This window comes from Tribolium madens, unplaced genomic scaffold, assembly GCF_015345945.1.
Source record: "Tribolium madens isolate multiple individuals breed KSU strain unplaced genomic scaffold, Tmad_KSU_1.1 Scaffold_96;HRSCAF=242;Tcas5.2_LG5, whole genome shotgun sequence".
Lineage (NCBI taxonomy): Eukaryota > Metazoa > Arthropoda > Insecta > Coleoptera > Tenebrionidae > Tribolium > Tribolium madens.
This window is the reverse complement of record NW_025401068.1, coordinates 7,831,024-7,850,814: the sequence shown is the minus strand read 5'-3', so window position 1 is coordinate 7,850,814 and position 19,791 is coordinate 7,831,024. Positions and strand designations below refer to the sequence as shown.

At 32.4% G+C, this 19,791-nt stretch overlaps 1 protein-coding gene across 2 annotated transcripts in view; it reads right to left on the bottom strand.

Annotated features, from left to right (window-relative positions):
• The window catches only part of LOC123012513 (neuroligin-1-like), a 111,753-nt gene that overhangs the window by 80,476 nt on the left and 11,486 nt on the right, over window positions 1-19,791 (bottom strand). The window lies entirely within an intron of this gene.

Sequence of the window (19,791 nt, the reverse complement as noted above, 5' to 3'; positions counted from 1 at the left end):
ACCGAAAAAACATTGCGGAAATTTCTAATAAAAGAATTTCTCTTCAATAAAGCAAAAAGCTACTCGGTCGTGTAATTGCCTACAAAACATAATGAACCAAAATTGTAAATTTTTCGGAAATTATGTGATAAAACGAGGTATAAACAGATACGCATATCTTTAATTTATCACACTAACGGGTTTAATGAAGCCCTGGTTACCGCAAAAGCAAACAATAAACGCAAATTTAAATGAAAACTTTGCGGTTATAAGCACAGCGGTTGACTAATTAAAGAAGCATGGAAAAGTTTATTAACAAAAATGCTGCAATAGTTTTGCTCGGGTGGTGCTTTCCAAGAATTGAAATTAAATTAAATACTTCTTGAATAATCTTATTAAAACTGAAAATATTTTGTTTTGGCAAAAATGCTCGAACAGGTCAATTTTCTTTTTAAAAAATACACATACAGGGTTATTCATAAATATGAAGCAATATTTGAACCTCAAAAATGACCTATAAAATGATGTTAATTTAAATAATAACTCGTGTCCTATCTCTACTGATAAGAATTTTACAGCCCTCGAAATGTGGGTATGGAAATTTGATTTTTTTGTAATAACTTTGGAACTATTTGACCAAATATTATAAAATTTGGAACATTTCCCTGTGACAACATACTCTTTAATCTGGTAATCACGAAAACCGGATACATCCACTCAATTTCCGGTTCCAGCAGTTGCAGGTCACATTTTCTGTGTTTTTCCATTTTTTTGCTCTCTTAACACCAATTTTTTATTGCCCAAATCGATAGTGTAATCAATTTTGATTAAAAAACGCATAACCTTTAATACCCCTAAAATGGACCGTTTCAAAGATATTTTAATTTAAACTGAGGACTGCACAACGCTGAAACCAAAAAGTAGGGATTTTGAATGGATGATATCCAGGGTAACAAATGACCATGGTCTCACTAATCGCTGTCAGGCATMTGTCAACTTTGACATCGGACGATTATTAGACAATTAATCGAAAATATTTAATAAAAGAGTTTAMSTCAGATTCCAAATATAACTTAGAATAAATCCAAATGGAATTAATTCATAAAAAATTTACAAAAATTTATCGTCAAAGTTAACAGATGCCTGGCAGAGATTTATGTGACCATGGTCATTGGTTGCCGTGGATACCACTTTTTCAAAATCCCTATTTTTTGATTTCAGCTTTGTGCAGTCCTCAGTTTAAATTAAAATATCTTTGAAACGGTCCATTTGAGAGGTATTAAAGGTTATGCGTTTTGTATTCGATATTGATTACTCTATCGATTTGGGCAAAAAAAATTGGTGTTAAGAGAGCAAAAAAATRAAAAAACACAGAAAATGTGACCTGCAACTGCTGAAACCGGAAATTGAGTGGATGTATCCGGTTTTCGTGATTACCAGTTTAAAGGGTATGTTGCTACAGGGAAATGTTCCAAATTTTGTAATATTTGGTCAAATAGTTCCAAAGTTATTACAAAAAAATCAAATTTCCATACCCACATTCCGAGGGCTGTAAAATTCTTTTCAGTAGAGATAGGACACGAGTTATTATTTAAATTAACATCATTTTATAGGTCATTTTTGAGGTTTAAATATTGCTTCATATTTATGAATAACCCTGTATAGCATCCACATATTATTCATTGGAAATTTTAACATTTATTTTTTCACATTTTACTTTTTTTATGTCTTTTAATATTACTGATGATCTTGTATACGTCTTTTCATAATTATTTAGTAAAGGTACCACAACTTGGCCAATAAAAGTCACAAATAACATTAAAATTCAGAATACCATGTTCCTGGTATCTTAACTCACTTGACATATTTCTCTAATGCGTGAGTTCTAAAGCATCCTGTGCAATATGTAAGTTGGCAAAATATATAAAAATAATTTTAAAAAAATATATTTTTTTAATAAAATTGTTTGGTAAATATTAATTTCTTTCCCGGCGCATCCACCATTTTTAACTATACCTTTCTACTATTTCCAATTATCTGCTTTAGACTAATTAAAAATTTTTTAACATTAAAAAAAAACTTCCTTTTTAATATGTACCTTTAACCAAAAAACGTATTGAAAATAAAGCCCATTTGATGCTTGGTGTATAAAAGCAAATCTAACTACAGTAGTGTTTTGAAAATAACATTAAAAGCTTTAAAGCTACTTTACAAGTTTTGTTCATACTCATATCGTAATTAAAAAAAAATAAAAATAGCTGTGAAGACAACAAGAGTTTTATAGACAGTTCAAAAATTGAAGTCGTAGTTTAAATTCAAGTGACCGTTATAAAACAAGATTTTTAAACTATAAAACTTGTATTGTCTTCAAAATTTCTTAAAACACTAATTTTGTATCAAAAATTTTGCTCAATTAAKAATTTGTTGTAGACTATGGTTATAGGGAAATTTGTCAAAATAATGCCAAAATTGACAAAATGTCAAAACAAGAGTGTTTTTTGTAAGATATAAAACACAATATGATTGACGACGTATTTTATAAATGAGCCTATATTAACGGCAACATAAGAGATAAGCTGATATGCACCATAGGAACAGTATCTGATATTAATAAGATAAGAAACTAAAATTGTAACTCTAAATTTATCACTTTTGAGTTGGTTTAAGATAAAATAAATGTTAAAAATCCGAATAAACGGGTTATTTTCTTTGACTAATCCCGTAACCGATTAATTATGTATTACATAGGTCTACAACCCTTTGGAAGTTTGACGCTGGTTAGCATTGATTGTAAAATGTAAATGTGAAATATGAATTCGTTKGCTTTATTAGCTTTGCATTTAAATTTGAATACGTATTCAGTGTTTCAAGCCGGATCGTTTCATTTTTTCTTTAGGCAAAAGTTCGAYACACAAAGGAATAATTTAAAGCTTTGTTATTCTTTAATAAAGCTGGAGAACAACTGGTCGAAGATAAGAACCTTTTTATTTTCGTCGTTGTAGAAAATCGTGCACTTGACACGTTGTATGCGTCGTATGTAGACGCCCTGCGTCGCGCCGCTACAGCATAATAAGTTTTTGCAKAGTGTAAGCCTTAATTCAGCCAGATCCTGCTCTCGACAGGTTAAAGCACACTTTATAAAAAACGTAAAAACACCAAGGAGAGCGGCCATGAACTTGGAAAGATGAATAATCGTGGTTTAAATTTATAGGAATTTTTTGTTTTTGATGGTGGAAAGAAATACTACTCGCAGCGGTGAATTTGTATTCATTTAATACATTTAGAGACAAGTTGAATCAAATTTTAAATATGCGTATTTTTATTTAAGATCATAATAAAGCATGGAATTCTGCAGTAAGTGAAATTTATTGTAAAAAGAGTTTTAAAATTTTATGATGACTGTAATGGTTGTAGCAGTATTGAAAGAAAGCATTTTAAGAAGATGCAAGTCTGGAGCAATTGCAAGCTTTATTATGTACCTTATCATTTTTATAACAGAGCTTTCTCTCGTACTTGCGGAAAGCCGATTCATCACCTTAACGTACATGGCGGTTTGTGAGCTTTCCTCTGACCCTTTTGATATAAATCACATATTATACATTATATCGAAAAGCGTTTTGTAGAGATTTCGATAAATTATACACGACGCAATTTTTCATCCGTTGATTTGTACGTTAGAAGAATTCCAAAATTCAAACAACAATAGAAAGCTTTTCCTAATCGATTTATTTACACTATTTAACACAATAAATAAAACTCGAGTCAAACACAACCCAAGTGTGAAGCGCTTATTGTTATTTATTACTCCATTCTATAGCATATCCAATGAAATGTAACGATTTATTCAAATTAAAACCTTTGCAAGTACGAGTATGTAGCAAATTGAAAATTCATACGTTCCAATTGAACAACTATTAGTAGATTTTCCTCTTCGATCTCACGCTTTTTAAATTTTTTTTGTTGGTCTGCTAAAACTCAATCTGAATAACTGTTTGTTGCTACTAGTGAATAATTAATTCGATCACTGATGCACAAAATCAAATTATGAAACTCGACAATTTCCATAACAACTAACGGCCATCTTGGAATGCTACTACCACTACCTCAAAACACACAACACGTCCAACAAAAATGACATGTAATGTGCACAACATTTTACTCTTAAACATAAAAAAAAGTAATTATAAAAAAATATATTTTACAGACCATCTTCCTGACAAATGAAGCCAAACAAAATTAAGGTTACACTAGCAATTAATAAAAGTTTAATTGTATGTTCAGCGTGAGTATTACTTGTTCTTCCGGTATCAATATCAAGTGCCAGATATTGTAGTTTGTCAACAACCACGTGTTGATACACCTGTATTATGCGGTTGTTGTTATAACCAAGTTGCTATTACCCCGCTAAAATTACACACCTCAATAACAATAACATAAGGAAAATTTGTGCCAAACTTCCTTTTAGTGTAGCAATTAAAAGGTCTTATGTAGTCAAAGAAAATTTTAATTCAAATTTGGCAAGATTCGTTTCACATAGTGATACTGCCTATTTCCAACAGCGTGTTTCATTCCGACTGAATCTTTTCGTAAATTTCCCTTGAAATTATTCACGTTGTTTGCGGAAGCTTTTTGGTAGCTTCAACTTTCACTGTTGTGAGAAAGAGTTTCCCTTTGGAAATTTTCCGTGCGTACAATGATTCATTGAGTTAATTATAACAAGTCTCAGCRATTTTTAGACACTGTAAGATAACGATTTTTCTGCCTGATAAATTTTCGCACAAGTTTGATTTCAGTCGAACCTGAATACAGAGAGGAAATAAAATAAATCGTAATTCGGAAGAAAGTCACGTCCGATGTTTGACTTACGATTGTTTTAGGATCGCGTATTTGACGTTGGGATGATTACTCGCATAACAAAGAAGCTCCTCGTGACCTTATCAAGACTTTCTGATTAGTTTCACATAAAGTTTGTAATGACATTGGAACCTATGCCCTAAACTTGATTGCCCAAGTTTAATAAGCGGAAATTGCAATATACTCGTACTCGTAAGCGCAAAATTTTTAAATGATTTAGCCCATCATTAAATGTAGTGATTAAGTTTTCAAATGACAAAGTTAATATCGGACTCCATTCATTCATTACTTTTCCATCATTCATCATTGCATTATAAATGATGACAACCGAATTTCGACAAACCCACTACGGAACACGACTCGTGATCAATCATTTCACTTTTGTGTTCATCCAAGGCGATGAAAAGTTTAATTTTCCTCTTCGAATTAACGCCAAGACAACATTACTTTCAAACACAAATTGACAATTTTCTTCCGGTAAATGATTTACCCTCTGGTGTGTACACATTTCACATTTAACAACTCAAAATATCGCTACTCGACGCGTAAAATGCTTTTGCAAAAAAGAATGTATGTGTTTCCGTCTTGCAGAGCGACCTATTTTGCTATATTTAGTATTACGTCCTGATATATTCATGTTTTGATTTTGAAACATGGATATTTTTCTGCACATACACCATTTTTACCACCCGATTATGCAGTTATAGTTACAACGAAACTTACGAAAACTTACAATGTTTCTACCAGTTTTGAAAATCTAAGAATAACATTTTTACGATTATGAACCATTAAAAATGTAACTATTTCATGAATTATTGCGAATAAAAATGCACCTGTTTGATGTTGATTTGGGACCGTTTAAACGGTGTTTCTAGCAGAAATCCAATAATCGTAAAAATATCTGAATCGTATTGTTTTCGTGAGTGATTTCATCGCGGTTTCATTTTAAATTTATTACAAAATACGAAGACTACAATCTTCTATGATAATTAATAATTCTGACAACGAAGAGATAAAGTTTCCACTTAAAAATCTCGACGAGATTTGAGACGAAATGATATGACAGAAAGTTTCAATGATAAATTTTTCCCATCATTCTCGCACGTGTTTGCTGTACAAAGAAAAATTGATATTTATTACTTTTATTAGATATGTTGTTAAATCTCRAACCCTTTCAACAAGAAATTRAGTTATATACAAAATGTTTTCGTATAAATTAATATAATTAATTAATAGTACATTATAATACTAGTTTATAAGCAAGCAACACGCACGACGGGATTAAGAGCACGACACGATTTTACGATCTTTTATGAGCATTGAAAAAATGTGAATTTAATCAATAAAATTATCAAAGGTTGTTTGTGAATAGTTTTAGTAGGTTACTAGTTTACGTTGTTAAGCACATTTTTTCACGCTGTAATTGGTTCAGACATTTCACTATTTCTTGTTACCTAGACAACTTTAAAATTTCAGCGTGCTATAAAGGCCAAATTACGCACGGTGCAGCGTGTTTTAATTTAGAATTATGATCCAGGTATAATAAAAAAGAATTTTAAAGTAGAAATTGATAAAAAATAATTAGTTTTGTGGTACCACCACTTTTTATTTGGTTTTCATTATGTCAGTTGAAAACAATAAACCAAAAGTTAGAAACCACATAATTGATAATCACTTTAATGCTTTCACACTAACAGCCACGAAACAAATGATTTAAAATTGTTCCCGCGCATCCATCATTCTTGACAATTTTAATTGTTTTAAACATTTTAAGTTTTAATTGTTTCTGAAATTTATTCAATTAAATTTAATTCAAAACAATAGTAAAGTTTACTTCTTGTGTAAACTTGCATTATAGGCACGTGCAACTCTGGAAGAAACTCAAAATGCATTTCCTGCATTTACTATGGCTTAACCCGACACTTAAATAAAACTCAAGAAAAAGATAATCATGTAACCAATTCTACTCCATTAAGCATCAATTGCCACTCCGATACTAAAACGGAATAATTTTCAAAGACTTTAACGACTTTTCCATAATTTTTCTTGATAATCTTTTACTTCGTACACTATCTGCATCAGAAACGATACAACTGCGGTAATATGTTAAATGAGGCTGAACGAGCCAACTACTGATAATTCAAGCAAAAGCTTCATCGAAAGCAATCGACGAGCATAGCCATCTCTCCTACACAAACACACAAGAGAGAGATGGATTTTGAAGGCTATAAAGTAGGATTCAAGCAACTTCTCTATGCAAATGCATTTCTGCTAAATGAATTCAACCACCCACATGCGGGCTTAAGGGTTAAGAATATCGCGACGGGGTTGTTGATTACAAGCTCCACCGGGTATTTATCGCCTTCATTACTTTTCTCCACTTTCGAGGTGAAGAAAAATCAAGTGTCTCCGTTAMCAGATTTGACTGAATGAAGAAAAAAAAGAACAAAGTGGGTGTTTTGCGGTATTGTTCAAAAATTTTAACAAATATAAAACAATACTTGACACTAGCTCTTCTAATTAAGACTTTAGGCCCATCCAGCCTGTGTGTATTTTCTTTCATAATGGCCGTAATTTGTAGCATAATGCCATGAATTATCACATCGTCATATGTAGTTAAATTACTTTGGCGAAAATTATGGGCGCAATTTCATGTACACTTGAAATATAACAGGTTTAATTACATCAGAACTGATCAAAGAGCCGACGTAATGAATCGCTGCCGATTAAAAACATAGAAGTTATTTCTCAATATCACGCTAGTCCACATTTTAATTTGAGGAGGTAATGTAAAAGCAAAATGAAATGGAAGAAGCGCGATGTTCCTTTGTCATATCTCATCCAAGATATCATGGATTACATCAAGACTAAGCTCCAAGAGAGAGCACGCTGGTTTTATTTGTCGGTAATCTAAATTACTTTTTGTTCATATAAACAGGTTCATCAAAATGAGAGTTGTCAGTCCAGTCGGGAAAATAAAATTTTGTTCAAATCTTCCATGCAATGCGAGGGTCAACTAATTCAATATTTCACACTTGGTCGGCCTCGGAATCTTCCGGTTGAGTTGTAAACCGATGTTTTAAGAAGCTTAGTTTTAAGTTTCTCCGTGTGAACGATATTTCTCTCATTCCAAAKCCCCTTTCATTACTTTAAACAAACTGAATCTTTTTATGGTAATATTACTACTCCGCTGATTCATTTGAATAAAGGTCCAATGACGCATGAAACTCCATCGGAAAGCAAAATAAAAATTACCAAGTCTCGCAAACTTGAAATTACTTTTGTTATTTTATTAATAATAATGTGCGAAATAGCGTGACAAAACAGCTCTAAAAGATTTTATTTAGAAAAATAATTTCTATTCTTGTTCTTTGAAGTGGCTGAAAAAAGTGACAACCTCAAATAACAAAGACYGAATTTAACTACTTCACTGAGCTCAAATAGATTGTTAGTCATTCGCATAATCTACGGTGGACAAAGCTCGCAAATCAAATTTAGACTTGCACAAAGTTGAATTATCATTAATTGAAGAAAATAGATGAAATGATGGAAATAACAAAAAGRTTTGTGTCACAAGCAAACACTTGTTCTCCCTTGTGTTACATCAAACAATGTCATTATGTGAAGCTTGGATTTGTCAAAACGTTACTCGGYATTTACATGCAATTCAATTCATACATTCAACGAAAACAAACTAACAAATAAATTATTTAATGTTTCAATGTCAGATATTTTATCAAATATTGAATCGCAGCTAGAAATCCGAATACTTTTTAAGAATTAAATTTAGAGAGAAGTAAATCATCACAGCTCCCCAGTTTCTAAAGAGTGTAAAGAAAGTTATGTCTGTGAAAATTCCTTAAGGAAGATTTAAAAGACACTTTGTTATTCCTGCCCCTTTTATTAGTAGTGCCATCTGAATCTCTTTTACGTCCTTTTGTATGCCTATGAGTAGCATAAAACCAACCAAAATAAATTTCTAAATAAACTTGTCCCTCTAAAAATTTGACTTCAAGTTACGATTATTTTGATTCAAGTGTAATGAAACCCAAATGAAACTTTACTACAAAACAGCTTAGTTCTTTGTGTCTTTTTTTCCATTTCAACTCCGCAATCTCTTCATTAAGTAACTCCACTCTCCGCAAACGTTTTATCACTAATTACCGGTATTTTCAGGTAACTATCAAACCTAAACAACAAGTTTAAAAACAAACTGTAACCATCCCTCAAACCAAAAAAAGAACTGTTTGCGTTTTAGTATTCTACCCTGACATAAATACGTTAGTATTTTTGATCAAAATTCAATTGAAACGGTAGGAAAACAACGCCTAATATTTATTTATAATTCAAACACTAACAGTCAGAAGTTTATTGTAGCGAAATAATTAACATAAAACGTTTATTTACATACTATCGAAATACTGGTTTTCGAGTTCGAATTAAGGGAAACGAAGCCTGTCATAATTGGGGGGATTGAATGGATGTCCAATTTTGCGTTTGAGAACACAACCACGTCCCACTCGAAACAAATTCGCATGTAATAATAATAGCACAAGGAGGGAGGCAACAAAACTTGTAATTGCTCCAATAAGTCAATTACTGAATAGTAGGGGAAGTTCGCAAGCTCAAAGCTGCTTTTGTCTAGTTAAGTCAAAATTTAAAAACCATATAATGTTTCCTAACAGAGTTTAAATAGTCAGAGTAGAAATCTGATATTTTCAAGAGAACATCATAAGCCGAACTTGGTAAATGCACAAAATGGACTTTGAAGCGAATTGCACTAGCGTTTAATTGCTTAGTTTTGAGCCAAACCAACGACACAACTAGCACAAGAGAGAAAATAAAGGAGTTATAAAGGAACTCTTAGCAAAGAAACAATTTGAAACTTGTGACAAAAAATATTATTATTAATTATATTAATATTTTCTTTAAGTGGTGCATTATTGCCACTCCTGTCTAATATTATTTTACTTCATTAGTACACAAATTGAATTGTTTGTAAGTTCTTGATTAGACGCAAATTGTAGAAAAAGTTTTCGATTTTCGGCATTTACATAAGTACAAAAATTGCCGCAAATATCGCTTGATTTGAAGCAAATTTCCTCTATTCAATTCTACGCACTTTTCCATATCAGAATACGATCCGGTCCAATTACAACACAATTTGTAGCCACTTTTCAAGTATAACTTTTTTGATTCCACCCTCTCTCATTTAGAATCGAATTTGTCGTCAGATAAGATGCTTAATGAGACAATGAAAAATTCAAATGAAATGTCTTTGAAGGTTTGATAATAAAATTTTCCGGCAAATAAATCAATTGTCATCAAACTCAGCTTTGAAAACACAGTTTGTTGACTTTTTACTTCAAAAATAACAGCTGATAATAGTTTAAAATAATAGCAGAAGTTCAGAATGAACTTTAGTCTAATGTTTATTTTGTGCGGTGCGTACGTAGTAGAATCAACATAATTAAGTTTTGGAGATTAATTACCTTAAAGYTTATTGATAGAAGTTAAAATTCGTCTCGTGTATCATATTGAGTTTCCACTAAGTTTACACATTAACTAAATTACTCTTGAAGGTAAGTTTGAAATTCTTGGACAAGTAGTGGTGCATCCTTTGACGAGACGATGACACCGAGACGACAGAAGAATCTCAAGATTAATTGCAACCTAGCTAGTTTAAACTTCAATTAATCTGATTAAGAAATAGAATTGCACAATTTACGAAAACAAGTAATCGAATTTTAGTTGAATAAATCTATATCGCGCTTTCTTCCGATAAATTGTGCAAACTCCGACAAAATTGATTAGGAAGTTGAGAGTGATTAAACTCCGAGCGATTTTTTTCATATCAATTACAATTTCAATCTAGCAATTATCCCTCTTGGTGTGTCAGGTGTTGAAGTTTTGTTAATCGGAAGTTAGAATGCAAAACAGACAGATATCACAGTCGAAATTAAATAAGATGTCAGGGAGAACGAGGGTCGGCTCTCGGCTTGTCAACTTTTTCTTTCGAATGACTGGAATAGTTTGTTATTTGCCAGACGTCCCAAATATTAATAAAACGAAAAATAAAACCTTATAGTTTTTACTAAACGATGCGAGAAGAGCCAATATAATAACACATAAATTGTATGCTTTAGCAAGATGAAATGCTTAATCCTTACTGGACATTAATCAAAACTGTTATCATAAAACTCATAAAATTTACACCCTTAAGAAGCTGTATTATGCCATAATGTCGACAATAGAGTTTTATGTTCATGTTTCATAATAAATGAAATTTTTCTGATCCGGCTGATTTATGGGTTTTATTTACTCTACGATCAATCTGAAACAAATTTAATTTAAAATAGATCTGCTTTACAATTTTTAGCAACTCCATCAATTTAAAATATAACTTACGCTACCCAGAATTTAAATTGTCTCATTAAATTGAACAGAATCGGTGTAAAGTAAATAAAAAGAAAAAAACTGGTTATACGAAATAACAAATGTATTTTATTCAATTCGATTTTACGTCAAGGGTAGGTATAACAATTTTTTTCATAAATACTTGAGTGTAATGCATTTATTTATATTTGTTTTACTTCAAAAATTCAATAAATGATGTAATAAGACTATTAACCACTCCAATTTCACAAATTACACGTTACGTAAGCTTTGATTACTATAAAAGTTCAATCATTCTAGCGGGTGTTTATGTAAATTTAGCGCCATAGTGATATGAGAGTGTTGTGGACGCACCACAATTTTTAATGAGCCCGGCGAAATTTCAAATGTCAGATTTTTAATTTTTAATACGATAGTTCGTTCACAATCAAACTTTAATAGATATCTTTGACGCCAAATTTAAAAAATACCCATTATTTTAAATTTAATTTCATATGGAATTGAAAAATTTGTTCACACTTTGTAATACCTATGTCTAAAACACATTCAGATTAGAAACAATTTCAATTTTAAAAATGCATAAGCAATATTTTCAAATTCAAATCTAAAGCCGGCTTATTTAAAAAATAAGACGGTGCTTAATGAAAATACAAAAAATTCTTTGCTCTAATTTCCCTAGAGCATTCTCTTATTACGCAGATATTTTTTTGTCTTTCTTTTATTTGCTCATAGTTACCGACTTTAGTAGTTTAAAATTAATAAGTGTCTCATCCCTTTCTCATTCAAAAAGTGACAATTTAAATCATTAGTAAACAAATTGACAAATTCAATCGGATTTTAATTTTATTTTATTTGTCATTTTATTGGCCATTCAATCCAGAATTGTGCTATTTAGTTCCCGGACAATTTTTTAAATCAACTTGACTTTAACAAAATTTTTGTTGAAATAAACTCAAGTATCAGTCAACGTTTTGCCATCACTACTTGAAAAAGAATCACCTTCGTGCGATCAGTTGGAAATATAAAACTAGAGTGCCGCATGAAACTCTGACACTGAAAGATTACTAATAATAAAGTTTTAATGCAGTTCTGTTCGTGTTTATTTCTGTGTCGTARTTTATGGACATCGAAGTGTAACACATGTTCCAGCTTTAGAAAAGTCAATCGATTTCCAAAGTTATTTGTTTGACTAGAGAACAAATTGCACAATTACGTCGGCGTCAGGCCAAAATGATTATTTAAAACTTTTTAAACGAAATGTGAAATAAGACAAGGTAGAGGAAAAAACGAACAAGAAAAACCAATTTCTGTTGTTCGAGGATTTGATTGAAACTGGATTTAAATCGATATCTTTTCAGAAACGCTTCCCCTTGATTAAAACTTACAAAAGAAAGGTCTTGTTAAAAATGCTGTTATGGCTATTTTAAAATTAGATTGCGGATTGATTAAAATTTAATTTTTGAATTAAATTAAACAAAGTGTTGTACTAAAATGAGTGAAAAACAGCTMGATAAACTTTAACATAATTAGAATGAAAGTTTGTTCAATCCCGAGAGACCTACGACCATATCAACATTTTAAACGTCGTTTCCACGATACAAAATTAAAGCAACTGAAAATCCAACTTTACTCCAGGTTTCAAATAAAGTTCAGTTGGCATACATTTTATTTCAAACCTAAATTTTTATTCTTTTTTGCCTTTTTTGAGGTTCCAAACAACTTTTGAGTGATTTTTACTCTTATAGTATCATGCAGTTTATTTCAAAACGTCGTACAAATTAATTCGGGATTTACTGCTGCGAAAAATTGATGATTTTTCCCAAAACAGCGACTAGTGCCAACGAATTGAAATAAAAATTGAAATCTCCAACGGCCATGTTGTTATCTGCTTTCACGTCTTCGCATATATATAATTCAGACTCTCAATGCTAAAAAAGATTTAACGCTCCGAAAATTTCGTGTTTCCGTCGACCTATCCAACTGAACGTTTTAATGTTAAGAAAACTTCTTACGTGCCTCGGCACAAAATCTCGTCGGTTAAGTCTGTTTATCTTGCTTCTCCTCAATAAATACACGAAAATAACGTARACTTTCTCAGTATGTTTGTCCGCACGAGTGCTTTCTGCGATGAAACCGATGATTGACACTCGCGGTCTCAAGAAATGATTAAGAGCAATATGTAGGGTAAACCAGGGTGATATGGTGAATCGGGTGAAATGGTGACTTACTCTATTTCTTTTTCGGACAGAGAGATGTCTCTGTAATTCGGTACCTACAAAGTGGTTATAAATGATTTTCATCTAACCAGCTTTGAATTTTCCATGTAAAATAAAACATGCCGCTTTACGAAAATAGGGGTACCTACTTGTTTTAACTCAAAATTAAAAAATCGCCGTTTAATAAACGTCCACTTCGAAAATAGACTTCAATTATAAACTTGTTGTCTTCCAAAGTATACATTCTTGTCAATTATTATTGGAAATTAGTTGAAACAATAAAAGTTTAATTAACAACAATTTAATATTAATTAATAAGTGACACTATTGACAGAACTAGAGCTTTCAAAAATGTAAAGCGGCACAAATAAACTTACATGCAAAAAAATTCCAAAGCTGGCTAGATCAAAATCATTTATAACCACTCTGTATAACAGTTGTTTATAACATTTGTGCAGCGAGCTCCTATTGAAAACCAGTCCCGTTTTGAAAAGCGTAAGTAATTTGTACAAAACTGTTTCCGATGCTCAATAATTTTTATACGGTGCAAGCGTTTGTAAATGTTCAGGTGGCCTAGTCCCCGAGGTATTTTTTGATGTTCTGCCTTTTTAGACTGTTTATACACTACATAAGCTAGACATCGTTGCTTCTAGTATTTTGAACTGCTTGCCGCACTATTCACCGTTTCACCCATGGCCAATGAGAGAAATGGTGAACTTGGACATGGGTGATACAGTGGACGACTTTTTTCTTACATTACTCGTATTTCTCGGCCTAAGTAAAAGTTTTAACTATACCAGCATTGTTCCAGGCAAAGATGCCTACATTTTGTAAAATTTTTGTAAAACATACAAGCCACCTATTTTGAGTCGCTAAAGAGAGGCGCCTGGGTAATTGGGAATATCATCTGCGGCATATTGCCTGATTTATGGCCACCACTGCATTTCCCACATAAATTCTCACTGTCCGGTCCTGTTATTCGAAGAGACAAATCTGCACACTCGACTTTACAGATTAAAAAATCACACATATAACCGAATAAAAAATAAAAAAAACGCTCTCTGCGGTCTCATGCATTATCGAAACAATTTGCTGTGTTCGTATTTGTTGATTTTCCCAGAAAAATCGCGAGTTTCGGTGTAGTTTTATTAAAATTGTACGTCATAAAATTGGAATTTTTCCCAAAAGATTTGAGAATAAATAAACAGATCTTTAATTTATGAAAAGCGCACGTACACAATTCCAAATAGTTTGCTTTAAATAAATCTTGCGAGGGGAAAAAGTAAGTAGTTGGATATACCACTAGACGAGAGATTTATGAAAGGATTTTGCTGGTTTAATTTGTGGCCAGTAAAGAGGCTACAACCGTTCTTCTAAAGCCAAACAGCGCTTTATTATATTTTTGGTTAAGGATTCAAAGGATTACAATAAAAAAATACATTTTCTCTTTGTTTCAAACACAAAGCCTGATTTTTTATTTTTGGGGAAAACAACACTCGACGATGGTAATTTTATTTATTTTACCGGTTATAGAATATACAGGGTGCGTCAGAACTCGCGCCCCAGAGAAAAATGAGGTAAGATATCAGGAACATGGCAAAAATGGAAAAATAACATCTTTCGATTTGAAATGTGATTAGAAAAAAAGAGTATTTACTTTTTAAAGTAAAGAAAACTGTTGATTAATTTATAATAATTATATAGTATGTTTCCGGATTGAGATTACAATTAAAAAAAATTTTATCTTTGATTTTACGCCAAAACTGCAACAGAAAAACATTTTTGCTTCACCTGAAACGAGCAAATCTATAATTAAAACTTCATTATTCTGAATGAGTAAAAAGAAGAGTTAAGTTTTCTCTTGATTTAGGACTTTTTCACTGCTTTTTAAGTCCTAGCACATTGGCGGTTTTATTTATTTGACAACTATGTCACTTTCACAATTAATTTATTAATTAAATAATGACAGTGCTTGTTAAAAATGACGTTGTTTCCTATCTTAAAGCTGTTTCTTTGAGTTGCCATTTATTAAAATTGTGTTTTTCACAAACATTTTTGTTATTTAAYTTGCGCAAACTCATTTGTCAAAGTGACATCATTGTCAAAAATATAGAACCGCCAATGTTATGGGATTTAAAAAGCAGAGAAAAATTGTTCTAAGACCAAAATCAAGAGAAAAATGAACTTTTCTTTTTACTGAGTTAGAATAATGAAGTTTTAATTACAGATTTGCTCGTTTTAGGTAAAGCAAAAAATGTTTTTCCTTTGCAGTTTTGGCGTAAAATCAAAGATAAATTTTTTTTTCCTCTAGTAAACTCAATCCGGGAACATACTGTATACATAATTTATTATTTAGTGTATTTCATAATACAATCTCTCTCTTTTTTATATTTCATTTTTAATAGTTWTTACAACATTGTATGACAAATTCGACTTAGGAGCTTTGTTAATACACTTTTTCCGCTTCTGTAAGTGGAGCATTTCGCTAATGTAGTAAATTTTAAAAACTGCATTAGAAAGTGTGATTTAGGTGTTTACGATAGCATTACTCGAGGTATCATAAAGAAGATGTCCTCGGCCGTGTAAAAATTTCGTTACACATTTGGCGATAAAATACATAACCGTATCTTGGTTCACATGAACATAACCAATGTCATCCTTTATCCCTGCTAAAAACTGCTATAAATTGTGAACGAGGGCTCATTTCCTTTGTATATCTCATGGCAGTGATACTAACATTACTGGTGGCAGTTGAGCGATGACGTCCATTCATATGCGGATAAATTATCGGCATCGGCTGGAAGAAACACAATAAAGAGCCTCCACGATAGTGTCTTGGGGCGTTTCGGGCTTAATTAGGGCCCATTAACAATTTATTCATTAGATTTCATCGCGCTTTCATTAAGGACGCGCACACCCTGTACACCATCCCTTAATTTAGTCGGGGTAACGAGCCGAGCTGGGATAGGTAAATGGTAAGTTAACCATAGATGATCCCGGTGATCGCGTTACGATCCGGAATTTCATATCCGCCGCCTCTGGTTTTCTTCCGGTGATCCGGACGAAAGACTGTTTAGTTTCCGACCTAGCAAATGCTCTTCCTAGACAAACACCATCAAAGAACGAATTTGGCGGGTGGCAAATTACCCACGGTCGGATTTTATTGGCAAAGTTATGCTCAAGAGCGGCAGATGCCGATGATGAAACGGCAATGACTAAACGTGGGACTGTCATGAAACATTCATGAAACATTTTGGAGGCGGGCGGTATTTAACAGATCGCGGTCAATCCATTACGTGGAGAAACAATGGCACTAAGGACCCCTTTATTATGTATACAAACTAAAATCCAGACCACTCCTTACTCAACCTTATCCCGACAATGCCTTCCAGTTAACAGGCTCTTGTACTTTTATTTTATGGGGACTACCTGACTTGCCACCGCAAATGAAACGACCAAAGAATTGCATTTGGAGGTCTTACTTGCAACTGTTATCTTCGATCGAGGTGCATTATTAAGATCTTTAAATCGAAATCGACGACAGGGCCCAAAGGAATAAAGGTGGAACTAGTCTGATAGAAAAYTGTCTGCTGAATCTCAATTTGCAGGTTATCGGACGACTCCTTTTCAAATTGCAAAAAAAGTAGAATTTTTCTCAAAGCTAAACTAAGCAAGAAAAGACATAGCATATTTGGCTATTAAAAGTTTAGTCGTGTTGTTATTTTAATTTTTTTGGGTGTTTCACCGCACCCAAATATACAAAAGTCACAGAACACTGGATACAAAAAATACACATTTAATTATTTAATTTTTGGAAACCCATGACACTAGTTGTCAAACTAATTACTCTTTCATTAATAGTCATAAACTGCAGTTTTTCAGAAAAATTATTACTTGATCTTCAAGAGACGGCATGAATATGATTGTAGTTTATCTATCTTAATCACTAACTAACTAAAAACGTAATTTTTGAAAGGGTAAACAAACTAGAGAAGATTATCCAATTTTTCAAAATTTGTTATCGAGTTTGTATCGGAATATGTATTATTGATTGCATCTTACAGGCGCAGGCCTCGTAAAATTACGTGAAACACCCTGTAGTTTAAAAACAGATGCTTTAAAACTTTCAAAATATGTATCTTAAAAGTACGATAATACAAATCGTCGTTCTAAGAAAAGGTACGAGCCGCCACTGATAAAATACTTACTCGTACATGTTGAATCCTCTTTTGAAAATTTAATTACGCGTTAGATGACTTTATCGTTTAAAGATAAACGCAGCAAATATAAATTATATTGCACACAAAACAAATCTCCCCCATAAATTCGAAAAAGAATCAATAATAACACTTTTATTTCTGTCGAAAAAGTGGTAATTTTAAGTCCCTTTTGTACAACAACGCGCCCTAAGGTCCTTTTCCTGATTTAAAGTAAACACAAGTTGAGAAGCAGTGTTATCTCTGGAAGGGTTATTCAGTTGTTTTTTATTGATTTCTCTCTTCCGAGTGCCTTATTTATAGAATTCTTTTAACGCAGTCAGTTTTAACGACATCTCTCGAAATAAGGAGTTGTGCTTAAGCGCAAATCAATAAAACAATTTCGCATTCAGCGCAAAACTGTCATGTAAAAAGGGGAACCAAGAAATGACATCGAGATGGATATATCTTTCGCCTCAATATGTCATCTCTTTATGGAGGGAGACTGACACGAATACATCCACTTTACGGAATAATACACTTGCAGTTCTTTGCTGCAATCATGTAACAAGCGGATCGTTTATSAGAAATACGAGACTTAGTGTCACGAGAGAGGAAATATTTTATATATCACTGAAACGCGTAATTTGAATAAAATGCACGAAAATTAAACCGGACGAACATGTGTTTGGCTATTTAATTTGAATTAAGGAATAAAATTTCATTTTAAAACAAGTAGTTTGTCTGGGAGTTAAAAATTTAATTAGCAGAAATGATATTTTCTCTAGGGAGCGTTTCAACGCTCCGCGACAAAAATGCTGTTTTTGTTTTTATCACAGACAGAGTTTAATACTCACAACTCCATAAATTCTAGAATTGCAAAKGATTAAGTTTTATAAGTGTGCCAAGCTTTTGGTGACTCCCATTTCATCAAGCATCACATCATTTTCGACGATGCGTTTAATCCAATTTATTAATTTTTCTCAATCAACAGGTAATATTGGTTTYAGTAGTGGCCGAGTTTTTGCTCTGAAACTACAACCGAAAGCTTTCTGTTAAAGGTAGCTTGYAATTGGAAGCTCCCGGTAGTGCTTTTAAAAGGATCAATAATGAATTGTCTCACATTTAGTTGCAAATTTAGTAGAATTGGCTCCTTTAATTGCAAAACCAACAATTTAAAATTTTGTTTTTGCCGTTTTACTTGTGAAATTCAAGCTTTTAGCTGTGAGTTAATTGCCCTAAATTTTGCTTGGCGACTTGACCTCAAAACCTTAATATAATCTACAAAAATTCGATTTTAACGCCGATATGTGACAAATGYTGACGTTGTAACTTTAAGACCGGAAGAGTTTTTCGAGTGAGAAATTCAAGCTGTATTGGTATTTTCCGCCCAGGAATGTATTTTGTTCCATCTTAGCTGATGTGGGTAAAGTTCTAATTGCATTTTCATCAGAATGAGAAGTAGACTCACTCTGTTTTGATTTCCTTATGTGAGGTAAATATTTATATTAGAACTAGATGGTGTTTATTTAATAAAAGAGTCGCTAAGGAAAATCATCAGTAAGAATAGAAGCGGGCGTGCTCGCGAGCCCCTAGAATGCTGCGATGTTAATTTTAATTAGATTTTCCTGAGGTTGAAAATTCACTTAGCGCCTTAAACTTCATACCGGCTTTAATGATTTATAACACCTACTTACGTGAATAATGCCTCTTAAGTTTAGTACTTCAATAACATCAATTTACCACGAATTTCGCCCACCCACACATYCTCATTCCACTCCAAACCAGACAATCTCCTATTTTAATATTCTTACATCCACCTGTTACGTAAAGCAAGAAAATGGCTCGTTTTTCGCCTTATTTGAATATTTCTATGATTTCATTTGAAATAATATTCCACCAATGCTGGTGAAATTCAAACAAAAAAAAAATACGTCATATCGGCTCTTTTTTTGTAAAAGCAAAATTCCATTTGTGGTTTAATAAAGTTGAGGAGTTTGATTGTCAAGCCAATTATTTTTGTAATGCTGCAAAATTGTTGGCAACATTATTGGTTTGATTTATCACTTTGCTTTGATAATGTTTCGGTTCTAATATTGGTACAACTTCAACTATCAATACATTGTTTGAAATTGAGGTGACAAATCATT